The sequence below is a fragment of the Juglans microcarpa x Juglans regia genome, chromosome 1D (assembly GCF_004785595.1).
Source record: "Juglans microcarpa x Juglans regia isolate MS1-56 chromosome 1D, Jm3101_v1.0, whole genome shotgun sequence".
Lineage (NCBI taxonomy): Eukaryota > Viridiplantae > Streptophyta > Magnoliopsida > Fagales > Juglandaceae > Juglans > Juglans microcarpa x Juglans regia.
The window spans coordinates 43111943-43130400 of NC_054594.1; the positions used below are offsets into that span (position 1 = coordinate 43111943).

Below are 18458 nucleotides of genomic sequence, written 5' to 3' on the forward strand. Positions count from 1 at the left end.
ACTTAACTATAATTTACTCAACTGTAATTTGAGAGTTGGAAACTCGGAATAGTAGTTGCGAGACAAACTTTCTTCCTCATTGCGCGCCGTTTGGACGTTTATCTCGTACTATCTCATTCTATTTTATTTTTAAATATCATTTAAATATAAATATTTTTAAATTTTAAATATTAAATATTTTTATTTAATCATTATATTTTTTAAAATTTTAAATCAAACATAAAAAAAAATAATTTAAAACTTTCAAAATCTTAAAAATAAGTCTGTACTAATCCAAGGAGAATTGCTAGTTGCTACAGATCCCGATGTCTCTCTCGACTTCACATCATTTCATGAGAATATACAACTGTCCTCCCCTGACTGGGCCCTGCAATGCATTTATTTACATTTTAAAAATATATATTTTTATAGTTCACAGATCCAAAGTGAATGATGTCTTCTCTATCCAGCCTACAAATACATGATTTGTGGTAGATAAATATGGAAGTTCAGGCTAGCTTGCGGTACACGACAAATTGAGTTTGCTCACCCACTTTCTGGCTTCAACATCCGGATTTCATCCCATTGACAAGTCACCTAATTTTAAATGGTGATTATACCAATGGGTGATCTCGTTCCGCTACGGTTGGTTTGCAGGAGATTTTGTGTACTGGACCGGATTTATTTGGTCTAAGATTTTTTTTCATCCTGAATCGGATCAAGAATTATATAATTTTCGGTTCGGTCTGATCCTGTTGATCTGGATTAGGTCCAAAATAGGCCACTCAATCCAATTAAAATCTGGTTTTTTTTTTTATCCAATTTCAATCATTTTCTGCTCCCATCACATTTTGTACATTTTTAAACTAAAAATACTAAAAAAAACTTGCTCTTAACAAAAAATGATAAAAGAAAAATAATCTATATAAAAAAGAAATAAAAAAAAAGATAATACAGCTTACAAGAGTAGATTCCAAAAATTCAAATAAAATAATAAAGAAGTTACAAAACCAAAAAAAAAAATAACAAAAGTTTTTACAAATTACAATCCAAAACACTCTCTAAGATAATGTAGTGTCCACATGCAGACACTAATATTAAATAAGATGAGTTAACAACTTAACATAACTAACAACTAAGAAGAATACAATTATAGGATGATCCAAATAAATTCAAAATGCCAAAAGCCAAGTCCCTTAGCAACCTATCTGCAAAATGCTAAAAATCAAGCCAAATCAGATTCAGTGAATAAAAACAAAATAAATCTATAAGCTGTATAAAATATGATGATTTAATACATATGATTAGAGTTTTAAAACCGAGGATAAAGATAATCATAATGGATTAAAAAACCAACAATATCAGAAACTATAACAAAAAATCTTTTCACCTCTTTAGTCTAATCAGCATTGGGTGTAGGGCCGGTAGGCATTGAATTTGACGCCTCCATAAAATAAGCAAAATCTCCAACAAGTAGGAGTGTAAATTTAAACCGGAAAATCGGATCGGTTGGACCGGTTTTGAATCGGCCCTGTCCGGAACCGGTTCTTGAATTATGCAAACCGGTCGAAACTGTACCGGTTGGTACGGTTCTAGTTCTACAATTTTCAGGACAGGACCGGACCGGTTGGGGGGAAAAAATATAAAAATTAATATTTTATATATGTTTTATATATAATATATAATTATATGTGAAATTTTTATGTATAATATATATAATTATATATCATATATGAAATAATTTCATATTATAATTTATAAATTATAACATAAAATATTAATCTTAAATATGAATATTAGTAATTTGATTGATCATATGTTATTAATATAATTATATATAAGATAATGTTATTATAATTTATAAAATAAAAGTTTAATCTTGAAGATGAAAATTTAATTGATCATATGCTTTAAACATAAAATATATATATTAAATTATATTATATATAGTCTAATATATTATATAGTTATACTAATATATAAGTTTATGACTAATACTAATATATAACTATACTAATAGTATAATATTAATACTATTATATAGTCTAATATATTATATAACTATACTAATATATAAGTTTATAACTAATACTAATTTTTTTACTAAAACAGATTTTTTTAGTAGTGCAGATTTTGTAATAGGAATAGATTTTTAGAACAGATTTTTTTAAGCAGTTTTTTTTATTAACAGATTTTTATTTTTTAATGACAAACTTACATTTTAAAAAACCGGAAAATCGGATCGAACCGGACCGGAAACTGGTAAAACCGGAGATACCGATTTAGGAGGGTAACTGGTGCGTAATCGGTTTTAAAAAATACAAAACCGGTACATACCGGTTCGGTCCTAAATTTTGTCCAAAATCGGATCGAACCGGACCGGTTACACCCCTTTCTATCCATAAAAATTTAAAACAAAACAAATTAAATAAAGTTACATAATATAGAAGATAAAACAAAACAAACCATAAAAGACATCAGAAGTAAATTTCTTACATACCCATATCCAGCTGTTTTTTAAATTCCTCCACTTAATCCATTAAAGTCCTAAAGCTTATTAGAGTAGAAGAAGAATTAAACCAATTTTGTGCACATATGAGACCCTCAACCATCATCGGATTTAAACTAATTTGGAAAGAATCAAGTACACGACCCGCATTGCTAAATGTAGATTCAAAGGTCACAGTATATACTGGTATTGCAAGTACATCGCGTGCAAACTTTGAAAATACGCGATATCTAACTGAATTCACCTTCCACCAATTTAGAAGGTCAAAACTATCATCTTGATCCTCACATCTTTCAGCTAGATATCTATTAACCTCTGACTTGCTTCCCAAACTGTCTTCTGACTGTAACTATTGCTTAAATTGGGTCATCAATTGTGTCTTCCTAGACGCAAACTTACCAACTGAAGGACTTACATCTTCATGTGGGGAACTAGCGTGCTGAGGAGAACTCCCTTCTTTATTTTTCATGTATGTCTCATACATGCGGATAAATGCATTTTTCATCTTTCAACTCAAATCAATAGTTTTTGTATGATTATGTGCATACATTTTTTCCAATCCAAACTCAAGATATCGCATCTTGCAGTGAAAATCAAGAAGAATCCCAACATACAGCAACATATTCTGATTATCCAAATTCTCTTAATACTTTTCAAACGTTCTCTTTATATTTGTGGCCATTAATCACACTACGAGACTTCCTTTTTCACACTCCATGTTAATGGCATCTTTAATAGTAACCAACTCCGAAAAAAAAACGTTGCAAGTTACATATTCACCCCCAAGAAGCGTAAAGTTGCATCATGAAATAATTGAAGAAACCTTATAAACAACTTTACCTTATCTCAATCGGATGCATTGGGAGGCCCTAACTTCTTTGACTTTCTCCTATTCACCACATCATTTTCATCATCATCATCTCCAATACTACCAAATAAGCCAGGATCTTCTTTCTCCAACCGATCAAAAGCCTTTCTAAATTTTGAAGTTCTCTCCAACATAAGATAGGTGGAGTTCTACCTAGTTGGTACATTTAGGCAAACATGGCTTTTGAATTGAATCTCTTCCAACCCCACACATTTCTTAAATATACTCCACCTTTGAGGGGAGGATTTAACATACTTCACAACAACCCTCACATTCGCAATAAACTCCTCATATTCTTTCAATCCCTCACAAACGATTAAGTTTAAAATGTGGGCACAACATCAAATATGCAAGAATTAATGTTCCAAGACTGTATCCCTCCTATACTTGGTTTTTTTTCAAATAAAAAACAACGTCATTATTAGAACTTGCATTATCAAGAGTGAGTGCAAGTAATTTCGATCACCCCCAATCATGCAAACACATCTATATACCATTACCAAGTGTATCACCCATGTGATTTTCAACCAAAGAAAATGAAAGAATCTTCTTGTGTAGCTTCCAGTCATCATCAACAAAGTGTGCTGTGAGACACATATAGTTGAGGTTTTGCATGGATGTCCATATATTCTTGGTAAGGGAAATTCATTGCCCTCGAAGGGCATTTCTCAAGTTATTTCTTTCCCTCATAAACAGATTAAAGCAGACATTGACAACCATCATAAGGGATGGAATTCCTACCCACTTAGGACAAATCACAAGTATAAACTTCTTGAAACCCTCTCCTCCAACAAACCTAAAGAGCAACTTATCAAGAAAAATCATCTCTGCTAAGACTTATCGGCAAACCTCAACACTAAATGCAATGGGCACAAGTCCCCTACTACCACTTCCTCCCTCCACCTTCCAACCTAGAGTCGTCTGAGACTTATCAGTTTTCTTAAACGATCATTTTTTACATTGCTTCTCAATGTAATACTTCATGAACTTTGTATCGTTGGTCTTTGTATCATATGCATACGAAACCTCACAATAATTACATGCAATCCTAAGTTTAGTGGAATCACCTTTTAGTATTCTTGTAAAGTGATCTCAACTCATTGACCTAACTCTACCACTTTGTGACCTACCAACCGGCAATTTATTACTTACATTGAATGGAGGTGGGGTGGAGGCATATCTAGACTTTGTGCTGGCTCTTCCACATCATTTGTAGAAGACTCAATATAAAAAAATAAACAACCAACAATCAAATGCTGGGGGTGGCACCTTGGCGACAAAAAAAGTAATTGGAAGGGGATAAAATTCACAGAAGGCAGTCAGTTTAGGCAGCCACTACTTGGCACCTAAAAACCTTCTTACAATACTTAAGAAAAAGAAATATTTAATACTTAAGAAAATATTGGAATTTACACAATATAGGTAAAATTATCCTAAAGACAGTTTTGATATATATCAAAACCATTGCTGTGAGTTTTGTGCAAGAACAATGAACCTAAAGAACATTCAGTTATGTGAACTTCCCAAACATTAAAAATGCATAACATTTGAAGTGTTAATTCCAAGCTGCAAACAGAACAATTTGCTAATTATAATAGACTGAAGCCTATTGCACCAATAAAGTACGAACCTAAGCTCAAAAAGAGACAACCCCACCTTAAGAACGAAAAAGAGACAACCCCACCTTGAGAACGAAATAGGTTGAAATGGCACCGTTTGAGGTTAAAATAACCTTAAATGGCGCCATTTCAAGAGGCCGTGAAACAACAATGTTTCACGCAACCCAATTTTAAATTTGCTTCCCACTGGACCTAAACGGTGCCATTTTTGTAATGAATAATATGTGATTTTAAATTCTTTTATCTTTTTGGCACATATATTAAAAAATATATATATTTAAATTAGTAAAATTAAAATTAAGTAAACTATTTAGTGTGGATTATTTAATTAACTATTTTAAAAAATAATTAATTAAGATTATATTGATGATATTAATTGTTAATTTATTACTAACTTAGAGTATGTCAATGTATTAATGAACTATATTAAACTTTTTACATTTTGTATATGAACTTCATAAATAATTGAATTATCCATAAGTCCATACATTATTTTTTAATTCCAACGTAGATATTTTACAAAAAAAAATTATCTAGTAACTTTAATTTGATCATAGATGTAGACGTTAATAAATAGTTGATGTTGAATTGGTGATAGGTTAGTTAATTGATATCCGTATCATACATTAGTTAATTACATTAATATTTGTATTGCTTTATACTCACTTGCAAGTAGCAACTTATGTATTTTACAAAAATTTCTCTAATAAAAATGTATAGAAATGTATTTATCAAAATTAATATATATTTTAATACTAAATAAGTATAGACTATACCAATACTAATACTATATACTATACTAATAGTGATATTAATACTATAAAATAATATATGGTTATAGACTCATAGTGATATAGTCATTAGTCATAGTGATATTAATACTATATATAGACTTATAGTGATTTAGTTATAATTATAGTTATAGTGATTTAGTTTAGTTATAATTATATTGATGATGTTAATTGTTATTTTGTTATTAACTTAGAGTATATCAATGTATTATGATAGTTCTACGTTAACGCATAATGAGCCATATACAACTTTTTACATTTTGTATATGAAGCAATAAGTATAAATAATTTAATTATCCATACATCCATAATTGAGAAAGATACAGACTTAACATACTATTATAAATAAGCATAAATTATTTAATTATCCATACTATTATAAATTTATACAAATATTATAATTTATACTATAACTCTTATAATATCTTGTAGTTTGACTTTAGCGACTCCAACTCACCGGGAGTCACCACCAACTACCACGAGAACCAATCCAATCTTTGTGACTCAGCACAAACCTCAAAAGGATCTAGGCACCTAGGAGCCCTCGAAGGACCAGAAGGCTTAGTAGACTTAGGGTTGTTAGGAGCAAGGCATGAAGGATTATTTGGAGCCATGTGAATGGACAGACAGAAGAAGGGGAGGCAAAATACACGTAGAGAGAAATTTGAAGAGAAATCAATGAAGCGTAAAAAACTCTGAGAAATGAGGAGAGAGCAAAATGAGTTCCAACGACGAATGGGGATTTAAATAGACCCCATCAATGGTTAGCATCCCAAAGTCATGGGAACGCACGTGCCCCACGAGGCCATCAAGACGTGCATGAAGCCTCAGACTTGTACTGTACGATATGACATGGAGAGAATGAGCCACTGACACCATCAATGCTGAAGGAGCTGGAAGGACACAATCAAGTGCAAAATCCAACCGTAAGAAAATGTGCCAATAAACTCAGGAGAGGAACCGTCGCCTGACATCGTTAAATGACGAAAAAACCATACGAGCATAACCTAGAGTCCAAAACCTGACACATAGCAGAGCTGGGGAGAGTAATAATTGTCCATTTCTAAGGAAGAGGATCTCAACGGTAGCAACTACGGGAAAATAATAATAATAGTACAAAGACGAAGGCAAAAATGAATTCTCATTGGACTAGTCCGATAAGAACTAGCGGGATAACTGTAAGGGAGTTTCCCCCTTGTTGGCCCGTATGGCAAGCCCATGAGAATCTCTAGGAGAGTGAGTCAGAGAGCCCGGTCAAGCCCAAAGACCCTACTCTAAAAAGAGTCAGTGGGTCTTTACTGGATACTCAGTATATGAGCAAAACCTGCCATGGAGCAACTCATGCGTGGAAAAAGCGAACGGTAGGGGCAAATGAGACTCGCCGCCCTGACACCCCCATGATGACACCCACCCCTTGGAAACCTATGCAAGTAGGTGGACTGGAGATACAGAGAACCCTCGATCTCTTGACAGCAGACATGAAAGTGCTTAACAAGGAATGTTCGCAGGGTAAAGTGAGTAGGGAGTCACACCGCATTAATAGCACTACTCCCTGAACTCTATGCTGCATTAATGATACTGCCCCAGGAGCCATGCCACATTAAAAAATTCTGATTAAGTGTACAGTTGAAGTGACATAAACTCCCTGAGGCCAGGTATGAACTGTCTCCACCCAGAAACCTAATATAAAAGCCAATCTCCATATACAAAGAATTCTTTCTGATTCCACTAAACTCACTCACAAACTATAAAAGAGATATACTGACTTAAGCATCAGAGACTCTCCGGCCTCCACCAAAGCCTCACACTCTCTGTGTTTTCTTAAGTGTGCAGGTGAAAGATCCAAGACCAATATTGTTGGAACTAGGCTCAAAGTCGTACAAAATACGACATTAACAAAAAGCGTAAAAATATACCTTCTCCCCATTAATTAAGTACAACATCTTAGTAAAAATTATTTTATTTGCAAGTTGGTGTAGAAAATATACACATCATGCATAGTATTTATGAAATAAGATTTGATTTGTAAGATTGAGATTTTTAAATTTATGTTGTAAATCAAATATTATTATATGAAAAACCGCGAGAAATATATGTTCTTTACACCCATTTACAAATATAATTTTTTTTTGTTATTAATACTCAAAATGTTGACCAACAAAGTAATGGATATATCCACTTGTCAAAGTAAAAACCACCAAACTAAAGGGGAAGAGACAGGGCTGAATATCATATCTGAATTTCACATCTTCAATTCTTCACAATTTCCATGGCATCTCTACCAACCAAGCTTCAAATATCAAATGAGAATCACGTTCGCATTGATGTATACGGAAAGTGATGGGAGGAACCAAAAAGGGACCGCATGAATTGCATGTATTAATTGTAAGCGCACCTAACACTCACCCATGACCCATCTATCACCCAGCAATGGTCCAACCACCAAACATTACAGCAGTCAGGGTCCCGTAAATTGTTGCTACTAAATTCATGGACTGTCATTTCTTGAAATTGAAATTGAGTATGGGACCCTCTTTGATTACTTATTGGAAAGGAAAGTGCTAGAGCGACCGATAGGTGTCCCGACAGTAAGTTACTACCGATAAGTGTAAAATACACCCTTTTTTTTATTATTATTATTTTGTACGATTTTTTTATGCATTTCTAAATCATTTTTTTAAAATAATAAAAAAACAAAAACTCATTAAGAAAACACTTTCTTAACTATTAGACGATGCATTATCAACTGTAACTGTCAAAACGCTTGCCAACTCCCACTCTTTTATTACGATCTTCAAGACCTTCCCAATTGTCTCACCCTTGTGATTGAAAATTTGACAAAATTTCATAATTCTCTTATGTAGTGTACAATCATAATCAATGAAATGCACAGTTAAAGACATGTAATTAAAATTTTGGACGGATGTCCAAGTATTGATAGTGAGGCAAACAACTTGACCCGCCAATTGGCCCCCTCAACAACTTCTTCTCCATTTGGTAATGTTTTTTAATATCGTTTGCCACAGTATGACGAGAATGAATATTAAACCTAGGTTCCAAGTAACTGGAATATTCTTCGAACCCTCTCCTAGGGGTGTAAATTTAAATCGAGAAACCAGACCGGACTGAACCGAACCGTACCGGTTGGTCTGGTTTTGAACCGGTTCGGTCCGGAACCGGTTCCTATATTATGAAAACCGGCCGGAACCGGACCGGTTGGAAAAAATATATATATAAATTAATTTTATATATTATACAAAATATTTATATATATAAGTTTTATATATAATATATAATTATATATCATATATGAAATAATTTCATATTATAACTTATAAATTATAACATAAAATGTTAATCTTAAATATGAACATTTGTAATTTGTTTGATCATATGTTATTAATATAATTATATATAAGATAATGTTATTATAATTTAAAAAATAAAAGTTTAATCTTAAAGATGAAAATTTAATTGATCATATGCTTTAAACATAATATATATATATTAAATTATTAATAATATTTTATCATAAGAAGTAACATTTTATTATATATTTTTTACATTTAAAAAAAATCGAAAAATCGGACCGGATCGGAAACCGGTAAAACCGGATGTACCGGTTTAGGAGGGTAACCGGGGCGTAATCGGTTTTGAAAAATGAAAAACCGGTACATACCGGTTCGATCCTAGATTTTGTCCAAAACCAGACCGGACCGGACCGGTTACACCCCTACCCTCTCCCATCCACAAACAAAAAATGTAGCTCGTCCATAATAATCATACGAGCTAACTTTCTTTGATACTCCTTCAACGTAGAATCTCCACTACTGCAATTTTTTTAGTCCAATCTTTAGTCTAGATTGAGTATTCTCTTTTAAGGATCTCAATATTGGACTCTTCTTACAGTATTCTTCTAAGTGTACCTTTAACTGTGATGTACTATGTTTCCTATAGTGACATCCATAAAGTTTACCACAATGGTTACACTTTGTTTGTGAGTTATTGGGGTCATCACCCTCTAATTTGGTAAAGCGAGATCAAACTATAAAAACAAGTTTATTGCTTTGTGTGGGTTTAGTCCTAGGGTCCGTAGGGTTAGTGCAGGGTGTAGGGTTAGTTGTTGGGGTAAGCCCGGAAGGGATAAGACGGCTATTACTAAAATCTGAGAGAGTAGAGGACGACACTCTCCAAAACAAGTAACAAATCTAAAATTAAAACAAAAATATGCCACTAACATCAACAATCCTATGCATAGACAATAATGAGGTGCGAATCCCTTTAGATTTAGCAGGGAAGAATCGCATAGATTGAACAACGGACCTGTGCAACCATATAACCATTAGCTAAATTGTTAGAGCGTACAAACATAGTATGCAAGAGTTAATTAAGCTACTGCTTCTGTCTTAAAAATGAAGAATGTCAACTTTATCTATAATTCAAAAGATCTTAGTCACGCAGCATGATTGAAAACATTTGAAATCGAAACCAAGAGAATTACAATTAAGTTAACAATGGCAAGCTAAACACAAGCACAAAGAGAGTAAAAATGGACCCAACTAATCAAATGATGAGAGATACATGAAAAAGAGTAATGTTACATACAGTGGTATAGTGTACAAGTGCCGTACAGTTGTTTTAAAAAAGAATGAAATTTTTTTTTTAAAAATTAATTTTTTTATATGGATCCTGTATTTATTCACTTCTTTTAAAATGATTGAATGACGTTTACACACTCACGACTGCAACTATCAATATTTCTCTATAAAAACCACATACCAAATCCGACCAGTTCAAAAGGATATAAAACAATTGCGGAAACCAATAGTACAATACCATTAGTTAGGAAAAACGATTGATAAAAATCTATGGATGGGTTCTCTCACAAAGAAGCGCCCTCGCGTTCCGAAACAGACTGTAAAAGAAAATGAATGATAAGGAAGTTCCATATAAACTTGCAAATTTGTCTCTCAGGATTTCAATCCGTGTTTTTGAGTCAAAGTCTATGGATGAGAAGTGCCGTATAAAATAATACAAACAATAATTACTAAACCAAGTTGAGGCTAACCAACGACGATCGCATCCAGTAAATTGACAACCAAGCTATGAAAATGATTGATCCAAAAAGAAAATTACACGTTCTCTATTGCACTTATTGAAGTGGAACTCGCAGATCCGGCTAAAGACCAATTCAAATGCGAAAAAGCTTCATTAAACTTATCAAAATCACCCTCTCCCAAACAAGAGCAACTAATCAACTACCCACCAACAAAGCCATATCGCATCATCAAATTCAAATCATCCAGCATAAAAACCACCGAATCAACCACGCCGAGAAACGCCGATTTCAGCCAGAGATAGCAATAAAACAAAAAGTTCTAACCAAAACCAACACACACAGTCGGAAAGAAACAACAGTAGAAAGCAAAAGGTTTGAAATCCTAAATTAGTTTAGAGTTCCAATCCGAAACCTTTAAGTATCTTAGGGCTTTAAATCTTTGAGACTCTAAAATAATTTATGGTTCCAATCAAAAACACTAAATTAATTTAAGAGTTTCAATTAATTTAGGGTTCGGATTAAAATCAAAATACACACAAAATCACAACATCAAACACATGCACAATCAAATCTCGATTCTCCACAGCGCACAGTTCACAAATCTCATCCTCCATCTCTATTTAATTCCAACCTTCCTCCAATGTCCATAACTCAAAATAATAATAATAATAATAATAAACTAAAAGGGCTTTCATATTTGGGGCTTACCTTCACTGACAATGATGCAGACAACAGCAACGACGACTAAGATAGACACAGAGCGACGGGGATCAGCAGAAATAGTGACAGAGAACGATGAAGAGAGAATTGAGAGACAGAGAAGTGCGAGTCGAAAAGGGGAGGGGAGTCGCGGGAGGGGCCAGGGGGACTTAACACCCCAGACCAAACGACGTCGTTTTGTCATTATAGACAAAATGACGCCATTTGGTCTAGGCTTTTTTTTTAAAAAAAAAACAACAATCATACACAAAAAGACGTTGTTTGTCTATGGTTTTTTTATATATAATTTTATATATATAGGGTGCGGGTAGGGGTGGGGGTGGCCCCCCCATCCCCCACCTACGCTAAGGGCCGCAGATGTGGGTGGAGCCACCCACCCCCCTCATCAGCAGGACAGATACCTCGCCCCGCCTGGGCGAGAGGGGGGGCATTGCCTACCCCTACTCCTTCACGTTGTACTGGGCCTACCCTACCCATTAATTTTTTCACCTTTTTCATCTTTTTTTTTTAAACGAGATTTTTGCACCTTTTTTTAGTACACCATCATATTTGCTCAGGATGAGAGAGAGAGAGAGAGAGAGGGGGGGTATGGTGGGGAGGATAGTTGTGGAATTGGAATTTTTTTTTAGATTTTTTCATGTTTAAAAAATGCATTTTACGTAAATGTAAACACCAGTTTGACAATTTATATATATATTGGAAAATGCTTACCTATCGAGAATGGTGCCTCAATGATCCATATTCTTTTTTAATGGTTAAAAAAATATTTTTTAATGAATTTGTGATTCTTTTTAAATTTTAAAGGGATTTAAAAGACATTTTAAAAAAGAAGAAGATAAGTGCAATTTGCACCATTGATATAATGGGTCACATTTCTCGGTGGCCCTAACATTATCCTTATATATTATCACATACGGTTAAAATAAGTAATAACAATGTTGGGGCCAAGGCTGATACATATATCACCACCGAAACCTTTCCACGAATCAAAATTCTCTCAAACCTTTCCACTATAAATCTGACTAGAGGGGGTGGGAGCTTCGGCTCCCTTCCCCCTCCCTCCTTCTCTCCCCACTCCCTTCTCCTCTGTATAGTGCTCCATTTTTATGTTTTGTGTGTTTGCAGGCTAAATAAGGAAAAGTCGCAGATTTGGATTTTCCGATGATCATAGACCAGCACGTGCCCCTCCATGGTGATGTCCAGCCGCCGATCTTCAAGACCATCGAATGCAGCGCCAATTAGAGTGACGAGTCGCTCACACGTGCGGCCAAAAATTCTCGGAGACGTTCGGCAAGTGGCTCTCACGCACCACCGGGAGGCCCTCTGCCAACATCACACGCGGCGCCTACGGGGTCTGTGAGTCCGGAGTCTCCAAGATCGACCTTTAGTCTCCTCCCAGAGCGGCGTGTGTACTGCATGCACCACAGCAGCCTCATTAGAGCACTATTCATTCCTACTTTTATTGTGTTTTATTGTATTTATTTCGTGTCCTACATTTACTTTTTAGTAAAATAAAAATCTAAAATATGTCCCTTCAGACCTCGGTCCGAACGGTGTGATCTCTCCTCTCCGCTTAGGCGGTGTATGGGGTTGCTGTAACCTAGTCCGCTTAGTCGGGGTATAGATTTTGTCACCTGGTTACTGTTAACTCTGTCTGAGACAGAGCTGTGCACGACAGATCTCTTAGATTTATGTCTTTAGAGATCTGCTGTCTAGACTAGACCTTGTCAGTCACGAAAGTGTGTTGGAGAGTTTTTCTCGTCTGTAACTGACTTTTTTAAGTCATAATTATATGTCCTCTATTATGAATGAATTGCGGCCCGTTATCATAAAAAAAAAAAAATACTAGGGCCACCGATACACTGTACTACGGGCATAAATCCGTGATGTTTCATTAATTCCAACTCATTAATACAAACTCATTAATCCAAATAGCATAAATTAGTTCACTCATTTTAAAAAAGCTGCACATGAGAGCCCAACAATAGAAAATGCACAGAAATAAAAATAAAAAACTCATTAATCCAAACAATATAAATCAGTTTAGTATTTTTTTTTTCAAACACTTTTTTAAACCCCTTAAACATTTTTAAAAGATAAATAAAAATCACAAACTCATTAATCCAAATAGCATAAATCGGTTTACTCATTTAAAAAAAAAACTACACATGAAAGCCCAATAATATAAAAGACAAATGGAACCAAGAAACAGAATCAATAACAAAATATCCCAACCCAACAAAATATAAAAAACAAAGATACCTATAATTTTTAAAATAAAAAACAGCAACTTCTATCAATGCAACAAAAAAGTTTAATCGTAAAATAAAAAAGTAAAAGCCATCTTTTTTTCCAAGAAGCTTCAAACCAAAACCTAATAACAAACAGGACAGAAGCCAAATCAATAATAAAATATACAAATCCAATAAAAAAAACACAACAACTTCTATTAATGCAACAAAAAAGATATAAAGCATCTATTTTTTTCAGAAATCCGACAATCAAAATAATCACATCAAACAATCAAAAAAAAGTAAGACTCAGTAGATCAAGACACATCAAACATCATAATAATAAAAAATACAAACCAAACCAAGAAACCCAATTGATTAATACAAAAAAATAAGTAAATTAGACAAATACAATCCTCAAAGCAGCATATTTCAAGCAAAACAAAGCAGATTCCCCGCAAAAACCAAACCAACAAGTTTAAAAACAAAAAAACCAAAAACCAAACCCAAAAAAAAAACAGAACAACTTCTATTAATAGAAGGAAAAAAGAAAAAGTAAAAGTCATCCACCGTTATATGCAAATAAACAGGAATTTGTTAGGTATAAGCGATTTGGCGTACTAAACCGCGTACTAACATTCACATAATTTTTTTTATTATAAAAATAAATAAAAAAATATTTTATATTTAATATTAATATACAGTTTAGTACAGCAAATCCCAAGATTTTTTCAAACAAAAAGAGCACCGCTACGTATAAGCACTTTAACGAATGAATTTGCACACGAAGCTAACGTGGCGTCTTCCTTGAGCTACTTGTTTCTTCACATGTACGTCACGTGATTTTAATACTAATTTTCCAATGGGCCCCACCTTCTACACCCATTAAAGAAAATAATAATACTAGCATTAAGTTGTGATGTACATCATGCGTCCTATCTCAGATACTATTTTAATGCTTTTCTGAAGGTTAAGTCCGCCAGAACCACACTGCGCCACCTTCATCTTTCTTTTTCCCCCTTTATTTTTCTCTAACCAAAGTAACTATCCATCCCATAAGCATATACAGACCTTTTCAAGATTCTCTGGGTTTTACTTCGAAAATAATGCCGGTTCAAAAGCGAGCTCTCGATGTGGTGGAGGATGATCCTGTGCAACATAACCCCAACAACGACCATGAACAACTGGAGGACATTCATGAGGGTGCGAGTTTTACTTTAGCTTCTCCAAAATCACCTCATGAAACCTTGAAGATTTCGACGACAAAAAGAACCCGTTTGTACACATTTTATTTTCAAATTTTGACTCTTCATTTAGGTCTCTCAACTGAAACACACCGTTTCAATTTAACACATCTTATGTAAACGCACCATATCAATTTCTAGCTAACCACGCCAGATCTTCTTTGTGCTCAAGGGTGTGCGCAAACTCGCCTGCATCTAGCTTTTTTCAACAAGAAAACACCGAAAGGCATCCATTGTTTTCAAAAAAAAATACACATGAGCGAAGATGAAGTAAAAAGTCACTATCTCTTTTCCACTCCAATAATCTCTCTTTGTTATTAAAATATATATATATATATATTTCTCTTTCAATCTCTTTCAACAACTGATCTCTAGCATCCATTATTGCCATTCCATGATAGCATCCATTTTCACTTTTAAAAACTATCTTTTGTCACTTTACTTTTTCTTTTATACTTTCTCTACCATTAAAAGTACAGTTTGAATATACTTTCTTTTTTTTTTTATCTTTATTTTGCAACAAATATGCCATAGAGATTTGAAGTTGGAAAACACGCTTTAGATGGAAGCATCTTTAACAAAATATACAAATCCAACAAAATATATAAAAGAAAAATAACATAGCAACTTCTTTTAATCCAAAAAAAAAAAAAATTAAAAAACATGTTTTTTCTTCATACCCAAAAGAATATCTACCACGACATACAACCTCAAAGCAGCATAAACTTCAAACCAAACAGTCCAAATCTCCTACAAAAAACAATAACCATCTGTTAATTTGAAAAATAAGAACATAAACATATTAGAGAACACCATTTTTTTCTTGTAGGTCATGATAAAGAACTTTGGGTTGTGAAATAAAAAGAACTAATAGAGTCTATCAAACTAACCCATCTTGTGAAACAGGATTTCCTGGATGTGATATAACAATAGAATCATTTAGATGGAAGCATGTTTAACAAAATATACAAATCCAACAAAATATATAAAAGAAAAAAACATAGCAACTTCTCAAAATATACAAATCCAACTATATAAAAGAAAAAAACATAGCAACTTCTCAAAATATACAAATCCAACAAAATATATAAAAGAAAAATAACATAGCAACTTCTTTTAGTCTAACAAAAAAAAATTAAAAAACATTTTTTTTTCATATCCAGAAGAATATCTACCACGACATACAACCTCAAAGCAGCATAAACTCCAAACCAAACAGTCCAAATCTCTTGCAAAAAGCAATAACCATCTGTTAATTTGAATATAAGAACATAAACATATTAGAGAACACCACTTGTTGTCCAATGTTTTAGCCGTGCATGGAGAGAAAGGAAAAAAGGGTTGAACAGGGGGCTGGGTCAAGGCGAAAGGGAGCCTATGTGGCTTGGTACGATGGAGCCGTTACTACAATACGGAGGCGTGTGACGTTTCTAAGAACTGAGAGAGAGGAAGAGAGAAACAAAGAGTGAGATATGGAGAGGGCGAGGCTGTCAGAGAGAGATCTACAAAAAGGAGCTTACTGCCATGAGCCAGCGCGGGTGATGGTGGCGCTAGAAATCGCCGAGGTTGTGACCGAGTTGAGAGAAACAGAGGGAGAGAGAGGCGTTGGGGCTGGGTCTCACGGCTTTGATGGTTTTGGGGGTTGCGTCTGGCGATGCTGCTACTGTGGGTGGGCTAAGTTGGTGGTTGGAGGTGACACACGATGTCACTAGTGGCTACCGAGAGTGAAAATGAGAGAAATCGAGGGAGTGAGAGCGCTATGGGATGAAGGGGTTGCATTTGGTAGCTGGAGGCGACGCATGACGTCGTTTGGGGCTGCTGTGCTCCGTGGCTGCTGACAGCGACAAGGGCCGTGTGGTGGAGAGAGAGAGAGAACTCAGGAGAGAAAGGGATTTGCATATAGTCTCAAATTCTTGGATAATATCACTGCACTCGATGGAGAAAACATCCATCACCTGACAACAGAGGGATAATAATGGAAAGAAGAGAAGCAGAAGGAAATAAAAAAAGAGATATTCTGCTCATCAGCCGCACTCTCTCCGCACACTTCATGTGAGATTTTTTTTTTTTAAACTCAACATATGGTGTGCTGCGGCTGCAGCACATAGTAGGCTGCAATAAAATTTTTTCCAGCCATCAGCCGATCGAGTAGTGCTAGAGAGCATCCACTGTAGTGGTGCACACAATGCGCATACTACGTGGATGCCTCTCATCCACTTTTTTTTTTTTCCTTCAAACGTAGACGGCTTCTCTCTCTCTCTCATCTCTCTCTCATCAGCATCTCTCTCTCTCCCGTCTCTCTCTCTCATCAACTCTCTCTCTCATCCCTCATCATCTCTCTCTCATCCCTAATCGTCTCTCTCTCATCTCAGTTCTCTCTCTCACCAACTCTCTCTCTCTCCTCGACTCTCTCTCTCATCTCGGCCTCTCTCTCGTCGTCTCTCCCTCGTCGTCCTCTCTCTCATCTCCGCTCTCTCTCTCATCTCAATCTCTCTCTCATCTCCGCTCTCTCATCTCTGCTCTCTCTCTCTCTCTCTCTCACATCTCTGCTCTCTCTCTCATCTCCGCTCTCTCTCATCCATCTCTAATTTTAAATTTAAGAAAGGTGTGGTGTAAATTTTGCCACGCAATGTGTACAAAAATGACTGCTATAAGTAGTAGCTTCTTCCAATAATATTTCAACAGTAAAAGACCATTATGGACAAACAATACATGAACGAAACACACGATAAACACTTAACAAAATGACAAAAACGACAACACCCAAAAAAACAAAAGAAAAAAACGGACGATCAAACATTACTGTTCATAAGCAATAGACATTTTTTATCATATAATAGATATATGAAAACTTATATGGATGATGCTACTGGACCGATGTCCCTACTGATAATCCAACCGATTAAGTGCATTTCAGAATCTTCTTCTTCTTCTTCTTCTTTTTTTTTTTTTTTTTAATTCATTTTTTTAACATCTTTAAATATATATATATATATATATATATTACAAAAAATACATAAAATCAATAATATTCACTTACTTAATCACTAAAATAAAATTAAAAAAAAAACAAAAAACAAAAATTGATGAAGTACCATCGGTCTACGGTTCAAACAGCATTATATTGCCAACTTATATACCTTGAAGTTCAGACGGAGAACTCTTCATTCATCCTTATCCAACTTTCAGAGCCCTTGAAACGTTATTTTCCGAGGACTTCAGATGAGATAGCAGTTCTTTTTTTTTTCTTTTTCTTTTTTAATTACGGCCAGACTATAGTACTTTTAGAACGGCCTGCTGGTGATTAATTATAGTCGGTGATCAGAAAAAGAGCACCAGTTATATATATATATATATGATTAATTCTCCTGGAAAAAAAAAAGTTATATATAATTAATTGCGCTGACTGCATCATGTATTGATTTATTATTCATGACT

At 34.5% G+C, this 18458-nt stretch overlaps 1 long non-coding RNA gene across 1 annotated transcript; it reads right to left on the reverse strand.

Annotated features, from left to right (window-relative positions):
- Positions 1 to 10019: 10019 nt before the first annotated feature.
- On the reverse strand, positions 10020 to 11101 carry LOC121262206. Its single transcript, XR_005940057.1, has 2 exons — positions 10903 to 11101; positions 10020 to 10089 (listed from the first exon to the last, which is right to left on the reverse strand). It is a non-coding gene; the product is annotated as an uncharacterized LOC121262206 (long non-coding RNA).
- Between the last annotated feature and the right edge of the window lie 7357 nt (positions 11102 to 18458).